This window comes from Somniosus microcephalus, chromosome 13, assembly GCF_052327205.1.
Source record: "Somniosus microcephalus isolate GS21.2 chromosome 13, FLI_Smic_1.0, whole genome shotgun sequence".
NCBI classification, from domain to species: Eukaryota; Metazoa; Chordata; class Chondrichthyes; order Squaliformes; family Somniosidae; genus Somniosus; species Somniosus microcephalus.
Genome location: NC_140999.1, coordinates 46,237,950 through 46,257,038, shown reverse-complemented (window position 1 = coordinate 46,257,038; position 19,089 = coordinate 46,237,950).

The following is a 19,089-nucleotide window of genomic DNA, read 5'->3' as shown; positions in this document are numbered from 1 at the left end:
GTTATTTGGGAGCGGCTGAAACTGACAGTGGGACCGGAACCCGCCCACCAGCCAACCCGACTCCAGCCCACCTCTTGTGGCAAATTCACGGCCGAAGCCTCTGTGGAGCCAGTTGATCTCAGCAAGGCAGCAGTTGGGGAACTACAACTGCGTTCAGTAAGGGAGGGGGAAATCAGCTAGGGCTCCTATTCCTGCTTGCTATCCATAGATCTACACTGGGAAGTGTAGTTTGCATGTCAGGTAAGAATCATCAGTATTTGGCTTGGCTGTGATGACCCCCATGCCTGGATAAGCCTTGCTGTTTGCCAACACTCACTGTCTAAGCTTACACATTTTGGGGGAGTATACACTCAATGGAAAGCTGCTGAAGGGTGGGGAGAAACAGAGAGACCTAGATATTCAAATACATAATTCCCTGAAAGTACGATTGCAGCTAATTAAAGACATTAAAAAGGCCAGTGGCATTTTGAGTTTTATAAATCATGGCATAGCATAGAAGATTAAAGAGGTTATGATTAATTTGTACATGCAATGATTAGGCTACAGTTAGAATCCCATATGCAGTTTTGGGCACCCTATTATAGAAAGGGCATTAAATCCATAGAGTGTACTGTGTAGGTTTACCAGGATGATATCAGGAATGAGAAAATATAGCTGTAAGGAGAGCCTTGAGATTCAGAGACAATTTCCACTGGAATTGCTAAAGGAAGATTTCATCAAGCTTTGTAAAATTATAAACGGCTTTGGTAGATTGAATAGGGAAAGACTATTTCCTCTGGTTAGGAAGTCAGTTTTGAGGAGTGAGGTTACCGGAATTGTCTTTCTGCAGAGAGTTGCTAGAGCACGGTATGTTTTGCTACAATGGATAGTTAAACTATTACATTTTTTAAGGGAAAAGTGAATGAACATTTGAGACAGCAGGTGATACAGGTTTTTGAGGAGAAGGTAGGGCATTGGGATTAGATTTGGATTGCTCTAGCAGAGAGCTGGCACAGATACGATGGGCCAGATGGCCTCCTTCTGTGATATAAACCTCGCTGGTTCTATGATGAAGGGCAGCCTTTACATTCCCTGTAGGATTCAGGAGATATGGGGAGAAAATTGGATTTCAAAAAATGATAATCCATACCAACTGTAATTAACCACAAATTATTCTCCATACACTTACGGTAATACAGTGCAAATTGTAGCAAGGTAAACTGCTAGATTGAGCAATTGTTTAGACATGTCTAGATACATAAAGGGCCAGCCATTGTTAGGGGGGAGCTGGGTAACAGTCAGTGAAATCGCAACATTGTGTAAGATCTTAATGATCTCTGAGTTCTTGGACAAGACACCAATAGGCAGCAGCCAGTATGTTTGAGCAATAGATCAAGATTTATTAAGCATACAGCGTAATATACTTAATATTAGGCGATAGTTTTAATGAGTAGCTCGCAGCCCTAGGTCTCTGGAACCGCTCGGACACAGATGAAGTCGTCTAAAGTCTGTTCCTTTGTCCTCGCAGTACGTCTGTGTGAAGTTATTCTTAGGGTATCGAGGTTTTAACCCTTTTCTTATCAAAAGTTGGTTTGGCCAGTGTCCATATATGGTCTTTAACAAAATCACCTTTTTTAATTGGTTCTAATGGTCAAAATACCATTGTCACTCAGACTAAGGTAGCATCCTGCCTTTCCAGTATATTTCCACCAACTTTGCCATGTTCAGTGTTATCTTGTTTATAGTTTTTCACCCCATTGGAATTTACTTTATCTCTTTCATTTCTAGCTTCAAGCAGTACAAGGCCTTTCTATACCAAGGGCCCATTCACTAGTCTTGAGGTATCCAAACTATCTCACTTTAATCGAGCAGATATACACCTTAACTTCCATGATCTCTCTCATTTTATGTCTTTATTCTAATTATCCTTTAAATATTGTTGCAATTAGTTTTGTTAAGTGAATTCTAATTTCTACTTAGCATCATAAGTTTTTTTTAGCAATTTAACCTTCACTCATAGACTGTGGTTGTTTGTTATCAAAACTTAGTCAAAACTGCTTTTGACCGTCCTTCGAAGCTACATTTTGAACAAGTCTTAGCTTTCTTAGTTACTCAGGAGTAATTATGGGTAATATTATTTGGTCAATGGCTACACTTGAATTTATACATATATGATTCTCATCTACTAAATATCTCTAAATATCAGCCTTTCGTACAACTGCAATTGCAAATAGTTTGAAGTACAATGTATGATTCCTCTACATCTCTCCAGGGAACAGCGAGGCAAGCATGAATAATACTGTCAATGCCAGGAGCATGAGGCTGTCAGTATCTGGACTGACTGCTGTTCTTGACACAACAGATGTGAAACCAATCAAAGGCACCTCAGAAATTGAACAGCGTATATTATTGAAGAACAGATAAAAGAAATGCATGGATTTTGTCCTCATTAATGTGAAGGTTGTTTCTGCTCGAAAATGGAGCACTTTTTCAGCTTTTGTCATCCAGTGTCAGCATCAAGTACTTTCAGGTCAGGTTAGATGCAGGGGGAAAGTTTTGGGAGGGCCTCTAGTCTGCTCAACGTATTTCAGCACCAAACTTAAAAGTGGACTTGAATGACATTTTCAATAATAGCTATCCTGTGGTTTTTGTGTGATAATGCCGATTACTGCAGAATTATAGGCAGCTTTTTCTCTGGGATCACACCAATTAAGAACTGGATTGGGACTAGCCAAGCACCTACAGCCTTACAGATAGAGATCACTTTCATTCCATCACTCTGGGTTAGATGTGAACCCAAACCCAGAGGTAAAAGGTCAGCATCTTATCTATTATGTCACCCAATACTCCCTAAGAGTTCGGTCACCTGAGGAAAAGAGTGTATGAAGACCAGGATCTCAAATCTGGCACCAAGTTCATGGTCTACAGAGCAGTAGTAATACCTGCCCTCCTGTACACCTCAGAGACATGGACCATGTACAGCAGGCACCTCAAAGCACTGGAGAGGTACCACCAACGCTGTCTCCACAAGATCCTGCAAATCCATTGGCAGGGTAGGCGCACCAACGTCAGTGTTCTCGCTCAGGCCAACATCAAAGCTTTGACCACGCTCAATCAGCTCCGATGGACGGGTCACATTGTCCGCATGCCCGATACGAGACTCCCAAAACAAGCGCTCTACTCGGAGCTCCGATATGGCAAGAGAACCCCAGGTGGGCAGAGGAAACACTTCAAGGACACCCTCAAAGCCTCCTTGAAAAATATAACATCCCCACCGACACCTGGGAATCCCTGGCCCAAGACCGCACAAAGTGGAGGAGAAGCATCCAGGAAGGTGCCGAACACCTCGAGTCACTTCGCCGGGAGCAAGCGGAAGCCAAGCGCAAACAGCGCACGTGAACCCAAGCACCCAACCCACCCGCCCCTTCAATCACCATCTGCCCCACCTGTGACAGAGACTGTAGGTCCCGCACTGGAATCATCAGTCACCTGAGAACTCATTTTTAATGTGGAAGCAAGTCATCCTCGGTTCCGAGGGACTGCCTAAGAAGACGAAGAGAGTGCTGTCAACAGGGGTCAGATTACAGTTCTAAACTACTTAAACTTTGCTCTTGTGTTTTATGACCCTTCCTGAAACCCTTGAATTTAATCATCTCAAAGTGACTGTTAAATTTCCACTTACTGATGTATTCTTCAGATGATGCCATAAAACACATGGAAGATAGAAGAAAGAAAGAATTTGCATTTATATAGCACTTTTCACAACCTCACGAGGTCTCAAAGCACTTTACAGCCAATTAAGTACTGTGAAGTGTAGTTACTGTTGTAATGTAAGGACATGTTGCAGCCAATTTGTGCACAGCAAACTCCCACAAACAACAGTGAGAGAAATGCCCAGATAATCTGCTTTAGTTTTGTTGATTGAAAGTTAAAGTTAAAGTTGGCCAGGACACTGGGACATCGCTCCTCAACTTCGTCAAAAAGTATCATGGTTTATGTCCACCCGAGGGGCCTTAGTTTAATATCTCATCCAAAAGATGGCACCTGTAACAGTGCCACACTCCCTTAGTACTGCACTGAAGTGTCAGCCTAGATTATGTGGTGAAGTCTCTAGAGTGGGGCTTGAACCCAAAACTATATGACTCAGAGACAAGACTTCCACCACTGAGCCAAGGCTGACACCTTATGATACAAGCTATTTGACTGTTGATAAAATAGGAGATATTGCTTTCATTACAATCTAAGAAAGGAAGGACTATTACTCGTGCAGTAACATAACAAGCAGCACACACACGGGCAGCACTATAATTTAAGAAATTGCAAAGCCAATTTATGTATGAGATTTGAGATAAACTGCCGAGCCACTTTGTTGTCTCTTACTTACCAGGTAATCTCTCGCTTATCTTTCTAGTATCTTTGCAGCTGTGGTAATATTTTGAAGTCTTTTCTCAGCTAAACTCACTTACAGCAGATCTGACCTGGAATTCAATATTCACTTTTCATTTATCTTTCCCTGCATTTAATTCTGCACCAGCTTTTCATGATTGGCCTTTAACAAGGTCTTAACAAGCAAAAAGCTGTTTTTGCAAACTTCTTGCTAGCTTTCCTGAACCCACTTCAGGATAGAAACAATCCTCAGAACGGCGCTAAATGCAGACAAATATTCTGCTGGTACTCCAGATTGCACAGTTGTTTACTCACGTTTACGTTTTTGTGGAATTCATTCAGCAGAGGAAAATATGATCCCTACAACTCGAAGTGGGCTAATCTGGCAGTCCTTGTCTGATACAACTCCACACTGAGATTGACCCTGCTCCATTTGCCGAGCTGTGAAAATAAAGCTGATCCACTGGAGGAATTTCAAATGGAATGAAACCATTTTCTGGAACACAGCAAACTGGAACAACCACTTTTCCACGTTCCAGCACAAATATGATTAAATATATCCATGAATGTTATCAGGAGAGTATATTCCACTAATGGATCCCACTTGGTATACATAAGACAATTTTAGACAGTCTGCTCCCAGACTTCAGGTTAAAACTTGATAGCCTAGAATTCCAAAGTATGGTGGGATGGGATTCTGGGGTGGAAACACGTGGGGAGACAGATTCAGACAGAAATTAGGCTCTGATTGGTAGTGAGTGCAGCAAACTCTTTGGGAGAGGCAGCAATCTGATGCAGCAACAGGATATAAAACCTGGCGCTGCTTAAAGGGGCAATGGCAGCACCAGAGGAAGAACGTGATCTTGGCAGCAATAATAGCAGGGAAGCAATAAGAGAAGCTAACTTCAAAGAGTCAGATCTGGATGTTCTGTTGGCAGAAATTAAAACCAGGAGGGTTAGGGAGATCAATGAAACCGGTCAATCAATCTTTGCAAATGGAGTGCACAGTTTCACTGAAACATCTGTAATGCCCAGGATTCCTTTTTAGTGCAAGATGAAGTTTAACAACCTCACCAGAGCAGCCAAGGTAAGTTACCTGCTGCCTGGGTCCTTATTTATATTTACACGTGTATCTCTCCCTCATTCATTGGCCTTACTGTGCTTCAGGGCTGTACTCTGAGACAATGGTCACTTCTCCCACCCTGTTGTGTCTGCTACGTACAGATAAACTATGCCATGCATGGGCACTCCTCCCCAGCTGACAACAGTTGTCCTGTCTAGCTTTGTTAGAAGCTTATGGCTTGTGCTGTAATAATAAAATACATAGCCAAAACTTCACTGCTATACTCATGTCCTCTTCTCTTTTATATACTATCACAGGGGAAAAAATCCCACTAATCTCAGGCTACAGATGACAAACCGGGTCCCAGACAATTTTGCAGCAGTTTGGCACGCCCGTCGAATTTATGGCAGGAGTCCACCAGAATGGCTGAGTAATTTCAGGGCCACTATGTAAAAAAAAATAGCTGTACATTAAAGAGAAGTTTGTGAAATAGCTATGGGTGCCTTAGGGATGGGGATCATAAGCCATGGCAGAAGGTGATAGCCTTTGTTCTCAGGAGCCAGTCATACGATGTATTGATATAACCATACGCACTATTGGCAGCCACTCCCAACTAGACCCAATGATACTGGCACTCACACCTGTTTTACATACATGCGAGTCAAGTCAGGTGCAGTCCTGGTGGAAATATTGGGATTTCTGACGGATGGCATAATTCCATCATTATCCTATCATTTCCATAGATTGGCCAACCTCAAAACAGTCCTACTTAAACCTGTCCCCATTTAGAAACATAGAAACATAGAAGATAGGAGCAGGAGTAGGCCATTCGGCCCCTCGAGCCTGCTCCGCCATTCAATGAGATCATGGCTGATCATCCAAATTCAGTACCCTGTTCCTGCCTTCTCTCCATATCCCTTGATCCCTTTAGCCTTAAGAAATATATCTAACTCCTTCTTGAATATATTTAATGAATTGGCCTCTACTGCCTTCTTTGGCAGAGAATTCCACAGGTTCACCACTCTCTGGGTGAAGAAATTCCTCCTCATCTCTGTCCTAAATGGCTTACCTCTTACCCTTAGACTGTGACCACAGGTTCTGGACTCCCCGGCCATCGGGAACATCCTTCCTGCATCTAGTCTGTCTAGTCCTGTTAGAATTTTATAAGTTTCAATGAGATCCCCTCTCATTCTTCTAAACTCCAGCGAGTACAAGCCCAATCGACCCAATCTCTCCTCATACGTCATTCCTGCCATCCCAGCTATCAGTCTGGTGAATCTTCGCTGCACTCCCTCCATGGCAAGAACATCCTTCCTCAGATAAGGCGACCAAAACTGCACACAATACTCAAGGTGTGTTCTCACCAAGGCTCTGTACAACTGCAGCAAGACATCCTTGTTCCTGTACTCGAACCCTCTTGCTACGAAGGCCAACATACCATTTGCCTTCTTAACCACCTGCTGCGCCTGCATGCTTACCTTCAGCGACTGGTGCACAAGGACACCCAGGTCTCGTTGTACTTCCCCTTCTCCCAATCTATTGCCGTTCAGATAATAATCAGCCTTCCTATTTTTACCACCAAAGTGGATAACCTCGCATTTATCCACATTATACTGCATCTGCCATGCTTCCGCCCAATCACCCAACCTGTCCAAATCATACTGGAGTTTCTCGGCATCCTCCTCACAGCACACACGCCCACCCAGCTTTGTGTCATCTGCAAACTTAGCGATATTACATCTAGTTCCCTTGTCCAGATCATTTATATATATTGTGAATAGCTGGGGTCCTAGGACCGATTCTTGCAGTACCCCACTAGTCACTGCCTGCCACTCGGAAAAAGACCCATTTATTTCAACTCTTTGCTTCCTGTCTGCCAACCAGTTCTCTAGCCAAGTCAGTACCTTGCCCCCAATCCCATGTGCCTTAACATTACACACTAATCTCTTATGCGGGACCTTATCGAAAGCCTTCTGAAAGTCCAAATACACCACATCCACTGGTTCTCCCTTATCTATTCTACCAGTTACATCCTCAAAAAATTCCAGTAGATTAGTCAAGCACGATTTACCTTTTGTAAATCCATATTGACTTTGTCCGATCCAGTCACTGTTTTCCAAGTGCTCTGCTATTACATCTTTTATAATGGACTCTAGCATTTTCCCCACTACCGATGTCAATTCCCCGTTTTCCCTCTACCACCTTTTTTGAATAGTGGGGTAACATTAGCTACCCGCCAATCCATGGAAACTGTTCCAGAGTCTATCGAATTTTGGAAGATGACCAGCAATGCATCTACTATTTCTAGGGCCACTTCCTTAAGTACCCTAGGATGTAGATTATCAGGCCCTGGGGATTTATCGGCCTTCAATCCCATCAATTTCCCAAACACCATTTCCCTAACACCATTTCCCTACAAATACTGATTTCTTTCAGTTCCTCCCTCTCATTAGACCCTATGTTCCCCAACATCATCTTTGTGAAGATAGAACCAAAGTATGTATTTAATTGGTCTGCCATTTCTACTGGAATATCCAATGCAGGAAGGGGCGGAGCTCTCAAGTGTCTGAGTCCTCGCCGGTCCTCCAACCGCCACTTTTATGTGATTTCTGAGCATATTAATGAATCCAAATTTGATGCCCTCCTCTCCTGCAGATTGTAGGGGGTGGCGTGCGCCCAGTCAGCTTCACCTCTGACTGTCTCTGAGCGGTTCGAATCGCTCCCACACCCCTGGGTTCTAGACACCGGACTTAGATACAGGCGGCGATACAGAAAATCGAGTAGACAAGTGGTTTGGTGCAAGAAAACCAAAATTTTATTAAAGGCAGAATAAAACATAATCTTACTGAGAATTACTGATATAGTTACAGGCATAAAACAATTACACTTATATGGGAATGGGGAACACACGGCACATCGAGGGAAACAAATACATTAAAAATCCCCTTATCCTTATCCCACGCCCTAATACCTAACTAGATTTAGCTACAAGGGGCCAGGAATTCATGCTCACCAATTTGAAACCTGTTGCTTTAACCAGTTGGGTTTTGTGGTTCACTCTTTCTGTCCTGTGGGGTACTTCGTCACCACGTGGTCACAGGGCACGGCGATGGAGTTGTTTATGCGAATCACCCTCCTTTTCCTCAGCTAACAGCGTCGTCGAGTCGCAATGGGTCTTCTTCTTCCTCGGGTGATTTGGTCGCTGACGGGTTTATAAAATGGTTGGGGCTCGGTTGGCGGTTTATACTGTCAAACTGATTTTACTACCCATGCTTCGAATGCCAGTTTATTCGTCATGGATGCTGCTATCCATGTTTCGAACCTTATTCGTCAATTGGGGTTTTACTGTCCGTGCATTTAACGCCAACTTATTCGGCAAACGCCAGCATATAACTAGGCGTTTGTCCCCCAACACATCTTTCTGCTGCCCTTCTCTGCCCATATCAGTTTACCGTATTCTTCGTCTCATCTCGTCTCGTCTGCCCGTTTGTGGCCTGTGTGTCCTGTGTGTTTTCAAAATTTGGGTCTCGTTCTCCTCCCACGTTTGGCCCTCGGTGTAGTAATGGGCGTCCTTGGTGTTGAGCAGCGCAGGGAGCGAGAAGAGAGCCCGCCACGAGGCCAGGGCATGAGAACGAGAGGCAGGAAGCCAAGGCCAAAAGATGAGGGCAGGAGCAAGAGAGTGATCACTAGTGATGGGCCTACAATTATACCCGTTCTTCACCCCCTTATCTGCGCGCCAAATCAGGTCAGTCCTTTGTCTAATTTTTGGCAGGCTCGTTAAAAATGATTACAGCCATTTACTTTAATGACTTCTGGGGCGGTTGTCTCCTGGTATAATAGCTTCGATATCCTGGTTGTTTGTCATTTATGAAACTTAATCAGGTTTCCTGACTTGGCAGCTACTTCTGAGCTGTTACCGATTATTTATGCGAAGACTAGATGGCTTTCAGATTAGAGCCATCCTGGCTTGATCTGTTCCAAGGCGAAGAATGCATATTCTGGGGTCAATTTTCTGGCAGCCGTCAGGTGGCTTTCCAAGCGGCCGGGGGCCGAAAATCGACGAAAAAGCGGGTCGGGGCCACCCCCCCACCTGATTCCCCGCCCCGTCCGACTTTCGGACCATCGTTTCTCCGCCACCCACTTCAGTCCTGGCTGCCGCTGGCGGGGCTGGTTGTCGGGACCCTAATCATCAATTATCACCTTGTTTAAGCCGATTTTAGGCTGCCCTTGCGACTTTCAGGGGTTCCTCACGCAAAACACGCCTGCGGGGAACCCCGCTGATGAGACCTGGCGTGAAGCTTGCCGGCTTGCTAGCTGTCAGCTACAGGTCAATCGGAGAAGCTGCGATTTAAAGGGACAGCACTTGTATGTTGAAGGACCTTGTTTTTGCAGGTTTGGGGCTACTTCTTCAAGGCTTAGGCACAGCTGTGGAAGGTTGGAGCCTCACACACTTCCCCAATGCGATCTCCTGGGAAGCCGCTCTCGCCACCCTCACTCAGCGCTTCCTCAGTGGAGGCATCTACGAGAAGCATGGGATGCCTTTTTTTCCTTCCCTTCTTGCCATTAGAGGATCTCCAGCAGCAGAGGCGGCAGCCGCAGAACCAGGAACAGCAGGATGAGCACCAGGAGCACCAGGCTGCTGCTCACTCACCTGAAGCTGCACAGGCCAGAAGGGGTTTGGAAGTGGCTTGAGAGCACCTTGCTGCGCTTTAGGGGGTCATGGGGACCCATTTCTGCACTGGCAGTCCTACTCAGACAGACTTCCATGAAGGTCTGGTTTCTCTGTTCAACAGATGGCCAACGCTCCTCAAGAGATGTCATCCTCTTATGAGCACTCACCATGTTTTCCATACTCTGGCGAGTTATCTCCTCCATGGAGGTTGCCAACCTTTCCATGGTGATGCGTTGATGCACCAATGACTCCACAAAGGCTCTGCTCATGGTCGCTATGGACTCCTCCATTCGCTCCACACTCGCAGCGACCCTGGAGACAAAACCTGCCAGCGGCTCCTGCATCTGTGCATGGAGATCCATCACCTCTTCTCTTGCGGATGGACCCAGAGGCAAAGGGTCGACATGCAGCGCAGCTGAGCTGAGCTGGCAGAGTCCTGCGCCCTCCGATGAGGACTCTCCACTGCTGTCCCTGTCTCCAGAATCTGCTGAGGCTCACTTGTGAGCTGTGAAACACCAGGTGACAACACTACTCTATGTTGTGAAGGTCCCCCCAAGGTGTGAGTGTCTGCGCTGGTGCTGGGTGCGCTTACTTCTGCTGACGCTGCGCCCTCAGAGGTTGGAGCTTCCTCTGAGGAGTCTGGCTGCACAGCCTCTTCCTCCTCCACAGTGAGGACGGGGGCTCTGGATGGTACTGTGTGGGAGTTAAGGAAGGAGCTAGAGATGTAATGCCACGGTTCTTCTGGTGACTCCCAGCGAGTTGGCATCTGCTGACACCTGCATCCATGCAGCATTGGTCTCAGTGGGAGGCCTCTTCCTCCCTGACCTAAGGAAGAGGACCTCCCTGTGAGCCCTAACCCCATCCAATAATGCCTGCAGTGAAGCCTCGTCGAATTTGAAGGCAGCTCGGCCTCTGCCACTGGCAGCAGCTGGTGCAGGCTCCTCTGTCATTGTGCAAGAGTGGTTGAGAAGGCTGCAGAGGTGGAGAAGCTTGCTGGACACTTTGAAAGCACCACGAATGATGACATCATACTGTGGGGATTTCTGACTCGAATTGAATAATTAGCAAGGCTTCCCACATGCTGGGAATTAATTGGCCACTTGAGGGAAAATTGCGTGGAGCTGGCTGACACTTTTTTATGTGTGTCAGAAATCCCACATTCGGGGAAACCCAACCATTTCCCACATAAGCCGAAAATCGGGGCCTCTGTGTTTACTTAGCCGTCTCGCTTTACAAAGTCTTTTCACAGATTCCTGCATGTTAGGTTTCGTTTCAGGTCCTGCCTGTTTGCAAGGCCTTGCTTTTAAAATCCTGTCGGTTTTGGTCACGAGGTTACAGAAGCCATTTTGGGTACTTTTTTTTAAATAACTTGTCCATACAGGGTCCCTTTATCCATAACCTTTGGGGAATGTGGGAATTTTGAGAACCCTACAAGATGCCAATGCTAGGCTTCAGTTCCATGGGTCATTGTTGCTATCCAGTACTGCACTTACATGGCTGTTCTACAGGTATGAGCAAGGACACTGAGTTTTAGTAGACTATTGGATTGTAGGGTTGAATTGAAGCTGAACTCAATCCCACCCTAAGGCTAACAGAGTTCACTAAAGCAGAATGTTGATCAGGAGCAGCAACGTTAGCTGATCGGGAGGCTTGGGCCAATTCCAATCATCACTCCAGCAAAGAATAGCTGACTCAACACAGACTAGGGATCCAACCTGAGGCCTCCTTGATCTAGCCCAACTAAAGAAAGACCTTTAGGTTTCTAGTACTGCCTGGACAGTGCAGGTGTTAATCCATTGGGGAACATAAGGGTAAAACTTTAGTTAACATGTCACAACCACAATAGAAGGTGAAATCAATCATCAAGAGGCATTTTGAAGAGGTTTATTGTCTTCTTACAGATTGCACAATGTGATGCTTTCATTCAGAAATTAGAAAGGGGCACATCAGTAATCCTGTAATCTAGGAGTTCAGTTAATAATAGAACTAATTCTGACACAACAATTGAACTCTGCAGGGAACAATCTTGCCTGTGGGTCTTTTTTGTTCTGCATTTTTACTCTTTGTTTCTGTGATCTGAACAGTACAGATTTTGGCACTGAACCAGGTTCAATCATTTTCGTTTCGAAAGAATAAATCAGATGGATGGCATCTCCTGTTGGGTGGTGACTTTCTTCACAATGTAGAATTTATTGCAGGTATAAAACTTTACAAATTCCTGGTTTCTGAAGAATTTAAGCATGCACTAGCCCAGCTAAAGAAGGACCTTTAGGTTTCTGGTATTGTTTGAGCGCACAAGAGGGCAAGAATGTACATGTGCATTTTGCTTTAGTAAACTGTAGAAGCTTGTCTACTCTGTCAGACAAGATTTTGTTCAGCTTCCTTGTGGATACCAGCTAGTTCTGAATTCTCTGAACCCTTGTAGGTTGATTCTCGAACAAACTATATTTTTTCCTCTTGCGATCCCTTTCTTGTTTCTGTGCTTCCTGTCTCCTGCTTTCTGGCATAGACATGGACATATCCCCACAGAACAGCTTTGGTCGGCTCCTAAGCCATGGACCACTAGATTTTTCCTCTGCATTGACAAACCTAGGTGAACGGCCAAAACCTTCAGTGTAGAACACCACCAAGATTGAAAATACCACATGGGAAGATGAGGTAAATTAGGAAGCAATGGTTAGATGATGCGAAGTCGGGGTTTTTAAATATTGTGGGCGTAACTGAGAAAAGTAAGCAGGTCTGCAGTTTTAAGGTTGTGTTAAGAGTAGGAAATGGTTTGACGAGTCTTGGTTTCAATACAGGGAAAAGAAGAAGGGTGTAGGAAAGACATAGGAGCAACAGTAGGAAAATGTGGAAGAACAATGGGCCAGAAATTCCAGGCCAGAAGCGTGAGTACGGTCGGGCTACTCACGCATCTGGCCGTTGGAAATGCCGGCGTTCAGCAGAAACAGCGCATGCGGGGAACGCCGGCATTTCCAGACCCGAGGTCTATTCACAGCGCGTGCGACTGCACAGGCAGCGCTTGCGCAGTGAACTTTGTAGATTTCACTGATGGATTCAGTGAGGGTAAGTCCCTAGAACTTGCACTTGAAAAAAGCAAGTGTAAAGTTGTTCATTGGCTGGGGAAGGAGATATATTTTATGGAGGAGCTTATGAAATGCAATATTTAGGTTTGGGAAAGGGAGGGAAGTTATTTTAAGAAATTTTAACTAAGTTTTAAACTTTAATTTTTTTTTTTAAACGGGTTTTCAGAACGGTAGGTAGAAGGAGCAATTGTGGCTGTGTGAATGGAATGTGAGAATGAGTTATGTATGTATGTCCACATATATTCCTTTACGTATATGTATGTTTTATATTCCTTTACTAATGTGTATGAATGTATATTTTTAATTATGATTTTCCAATAAGTTACTTTCTCTGAAAGTCATAATTAAATAATACATTCATACACATAAGTAAAGGAATATATACATAACACGCAAAGGAATATATACAGACATACATACTTTCAGAAGCTCCACGATAAGAAATATCTTCCTCCGCAGCCTCTGGAGCAACTGTACCCATGCTTTTTTCATGTGTAAGTTGTAATGACTGGACCTCACTGAAAGCATTAATGAAAGCGGCGAATTATACTGCGCACGCGTTCTGCCTCTGAACCCCTTCGTTCAGAGGACAGGAAATGCCGGTTTTCCCCACATGCACTGTGCATGCTGAAAACCGGCATTTCATCCGGCCAGATGCGTAAGTACCCCGACCGTACTAGCGCATTTGGAAGGGAATTACTGGGCCAACATTTTACATGTCAATAAAATAAAAAATTTAACAATTGCACGACTTGCCCCCTCGCATCTGCGACTGAGGGTCCAAGGAGGTGCATTGCGCAAGAGGTCATCATCGTACGTATCCTCACACTGTTCCCTTTGGGGAACTGTATGAAGTGGTGGAAGGATTTATGGCCGTGATTAATGCTCATTCCGTGACCGTAACCATCTTTGAACCAGCCATTAGGGTGGTTAGTCCTATGGCGGGCGGGTTTTACGGGCTCCCACAACCCATCTGAGGGGGGGGGCCACCAACACCCACGGACGCAAGCATCCCGCTGGATGTCCACCCAGAATTTAAAGTTGGAGCTCCGACTCCACTTGCCGGGACTGTCTGGAGTGGGGTTCAAAACCCTACTCCTTCTGGCCCAGCGGCGGGGATGCTTACTGCTACGCAAAAGGCCCACTCCGCACAAAAGGTGACACCCATACGTTTCCTGCGCCTTTTCCCTCCCCGTGACTGGAGCCCTATGCTGCCATTTCACGTTGCTAATTGGATTGGGCCTTTGTCATAGCGGTAGGATCCCCGCCGCTGGGCCAGATCAGGGTAGGGTTTCGAACCCTGCTCCAGACAGTCCCGGCAAGTGGAGTTGGAGCTCCGGCTCTAAATTCTGGGTTGACATCCAGTGGGATATTTGCGTCCGTGGGTGTGGGTGGCCCCCCCTCCTTGTATAGCTTGTGGGAGCCCGTAAAACCCTCCCGCCATAGGACTAACCGCCCTAATGGCTGGTTCAAAGATGGTTACGGTCACGGAATGAGCGTTAATCATGGCCATAAATCCTTCCACCACTTCATACAGTTCCCCAAAGGGAACAGTGTGAAGACACGTATGACGATGACATTGCTAAATAAATAAATGGAATTAAAAAAATTATTTTAGGGCTTTTAAAAGTCTTTAAATTGCTTTAATTCTCTTTAAAACTACTTCAGATTACTCAAAATAATATAAACATTTAAAAAAGTTTATAAAAGTTACCAAAATCTTCAAAAAACTTCCAAAAACCTATTTAAACTGCTGCTTTGCATGTAAAAATCCTTAGCAGCTTGACAGAAACATTGGGGGCGTGTCCAGTGAAACTGAGACCTCAAGGGGCGTGTCTCACTTACACTGCACGCTCCTGGCTTCGCGCTGGCTGCACTCCTGGGCGGCGTGACGTCATACGCTGCCCGGGAATGTGCTTTCTATTTCTGCAAGTTCAGGCGTCCCAGAAGCTGATCGGCACGAGCGCGGGGTAAGTGCAAATACGGGGCTTGCACGCGCTGCAAGCCCCGTTCTGGAATTTCTGGGCCAATGACAATAGCAGTGTAGACAAAACAAAAAGATAAGAGAGGTTACAATTGATACAGAGAGATTGGATGCTGGAGATGATGGAATTTAATGGCAAGCTTTTTCTTGCATCCCTTCTAGGAGTCTTTGAAAGGTGCCTCATTCTTTTCTATAAGCACAATAATTACACTAAGATGGTGATTAAAAAATTAAGGTTTATTCAGATTAAAAGTTAAAATTTACACAGGATAGCAGTATCAAAATGCCAGTGTCTATATTTTTGAGTTAAATGAGATTATTGCTACAGACAAAATAAAATGGTCATGATATGATAAGGACATAGCAAAACATGGTAAAAAAAGACTTGCATTTATATAGGGCCTTTCATGACATCAGGATGTCCCAAAGCAGTTTACAGCCAATTAAGTACTTTTTGAAGTGTAATCACTGTTGTCATGTAGGAAAAGCGGCAACCAATTAGTGCACAGCAAGCTCCCACAAACAACAATGTGATAATGACCAGAAAATCTGGTTTTTAGTGATGTTGGTTGAGGGATAAATATTTGGCCAGGACACCAGGGATAACTCCCCTGCTCTTCTTCAAAGTAGTGTTGTGGGATTTTTTGCATCCACATGAGAGGGCAGACAGGACCTCGATTTAACATCTGATCTGAAAGATTGCACCTCTGACAGTGCAGCATTCCCTCAGTACTGCACTGGAGTCAGTCTGTGCACAAGTCTCTAGAGTGAGGCTTGAACTCACAACCTTCTGACTCTGAGCCACAGCTGGAACAAGAAAAATCCACTTGACCTTCAAGCCCATTCCTTCCACAGAGCATATAAAATCTATCGCAGGAGATCTCAAGTTTTGAAGCAAATCTCCCTAGTAAGGCACGGGCCTCTCCAAAGAGAAAGGAGAAAGTAGCACAGATTTTTTTTTTAAATGCCACACCCTCACTGAAGCCTAGGGGTCCGTGCAGTCTCCAATTTTGTTCTTGATATATAGATGATTCAGGCTTCGGCAAAGGCAGCAAGACATCAAATTTCTGATGACACAAAAGTAGGAGGTTTGGCAAACAGCAACGGGGACAGGGGGAAATAGACAGGGTAGTGAAATGGGCAGATAGGTGGCAAATGCAATTTAATCTGGAGAACTCTGAGTTAAAATATTTTGGGAAGAAAATCAAGGAATGGATGTATACACACAATGGAAAGAAGCTGAAGGGTATAGACCTTAGGGGTTCAATAATTTCCTAAAAGTAGTAGATAAAACCATGAAAAGGCTATTAATGTTTTGGGATTTATTAATAGGGGAATAGAGTGCAAAAAAAATGATAAATTTGTACAAGCCAATGGTTCGACCATGATTAGAGTACTATGTGCAGTTTTTGCTGCCCCTTTATAAATGAAAGCCATAGAGAGATTGTACAGTGTAGATTCACCAGTATGATCAATGGGGTGAAAAACTATTGTTATGTGGAGAGACATAAGATTTGTTATTATTGTTATAATTTACTCTCAGGGTCTGCACAATGCCAGCAAGGCCACATTTATAATCCATCCCCAGCTGCACTGAGAAGGTTGTAGGCCTTCTCCTGGCTGGTAGTGTTATGCTTTTACAGCTTGCTAGGTCACTTCAGAGGACATTCTGAGTCAACCAGACCAGGCAGGCCTTTAGTCTGAGTTTAGCAACAGCAGTTTTCATGGTCAGTTATTGTCCTGGTGGCAACCCATAAATGATCATATTTATTTAATTCAGTTTCACAATTTGCCATGGTAGGGTTTTGAATTTTAACCTCTGGGGATGCTAGTCCACAACACTACCATCGCCTTTTATAAGAACTATTTCCACTGAAGCAGAGAAACCTAAAAGGAAATATATCAGAGGTTTTTAAAATTATGAAGGATTTTGATAGGGTGAAAAGGGAAAAACAATCTCCTCTAATTGCGGAGTCAGTAACAGACCCACATATATATATATGAAAATCTTTAAGGGTTCTCCCAAGATTTCCACTGTAACTCTGGCAGGAGACTGGTGAAACCCCCACAGAAACAGCGGAGACCCAGTTGCGTCAGGTCTCTGCCGTTTCCAGAAGTTTTCGCATTGACTTGTAAGGAGTGGAACTTCCATCCACCCCTTACAAGGCAAATGATGGGCTGGAGACTGGGCCAAGGATGGGGATACCCCTAAGCTGGTGGTTCCTGGTCCTAGTCATGGAAGGAGGCCAGGCGTAGTAGTGGCAGCTGGTACCTCCAGTAACATGAGACGTGCTGGCCTCCAACACCATTGGGTGCGATCCCAGAGTATCCTCCTTATTTTTTCACTCAGGAATTAATTTTATTTCCAAATTTAAAATTGATTTCCTCATTTGGCAATGAAAGCGCCCAATATTTATCCAAAGGCTGGCCACACAATAGGAGAAAATGTGAGTATGAAAACTAGGCTAAATTTTAGGTCCCAGATGTTTTGGGTTGTCACAAATCCTTCCGCCAGTAACATTTTGCACACTTATTGACAGCAGAACTAGATGCATTTGCAACACAGAAAAATATGTTTTCAGAGCTGTTTTTACACTCAGCAATAGATCCTTTTATGCTGAGAGGAAGAAAGCAAAGTGCTGATGAATTAGATGGACTGTCAGCAAGGAATTGTGATGCCAGCTAGCTGATTATTTGGATTCACTAGGATTAGGTTCAGTGGAGACACATGACCTCAATGAATTCTGTGTCAGTGCTGGCTAATGACAGCATGCAGCGATGCAAGTGTTACCGGAATCTGTTTTGATAAGCTCCTGGAATTATTTCAGAGGAACCTGGCTGAGTTAAGAGTGCAAATACACAAAATACTGTTACCGGAAAAGAATAGGAGACATCCTATTGTGTTTCATTATGTATTGCCAATCCTCACTAATCCTCACAACACTGGGCAGCTGCAAATTCTCCCTTCTGCAAGGGATATGTAGACGGTGATGATGGTGATGAAATCAGCAAAGTAGTTAGATTAGGTTTCACTTTCCAACCATAGTGGTTATTAAAAAAAAGCAAGTCCTTGAATGCAGCAAGCAAAGACCCCTCATTGTGTGCTATGGATTATCTGATACGTGCTGTCAGGTGCTTTGTCCTGTCTTTTCAGAAGGTGGACTGAAAAGCACACTAGTGAGATGAGGCCAACTGAAAACCAACAAATGGAGATGGGATCTCTGCACTCCTTTGAAACATTGAAAAACTTTGTGCAAGAGGGTGATTTCCTGTCAGTTGAAAATGCACACCTGTGTTTGCTCAACATTTAATGGACCTGTACGACTCCAGAACTTTCCAGAATCTGATGATTAGGTCAAGAACCCCTTCATTACCAAAATCTACAGTTCATTTTCGCCAGAGGAAGATGAAAGCCTCATTGAATCAGCAAGAAACACTGAAGCTGACATTTCCTCAGAAGTTACGAACATACGAACAATGATGGACAGGTAAAGACCCTGGGGTCCATCCAGCCTCTCCTGCACAATTGCGGTACCATGTGCACCACAATATACACTCCCCACCCCACCTGAAACCATGTGATCTCCTGGGAGAGGCAAAAAAACAGATAAAAACCCAGGCCAATTTGGGGGGAAAAAATTTGGGAAATTCCTCTCCGACCCATCGCGGCAATCAAAACTAAACCGGGAGATCACTCTGGTCCTGAATTCCCTGAAGTGCCTACCTTTTGTAAGAGGTGATGTTCGTCCCAAACAGAAACAGGTCTGTTATGTATTGTGTGTTCTCCTCCCACCTGTGGTGGCGCTGTCACAGCAGATAAATGGTTGGGTGTTCTCTTGGTTAAGTTTAGCTCTCTTTGTTCAGAACTCTCCAGAACTTTCCTTTCCTTCCTGAATAAAGCACTTCATGTTTGAATCTC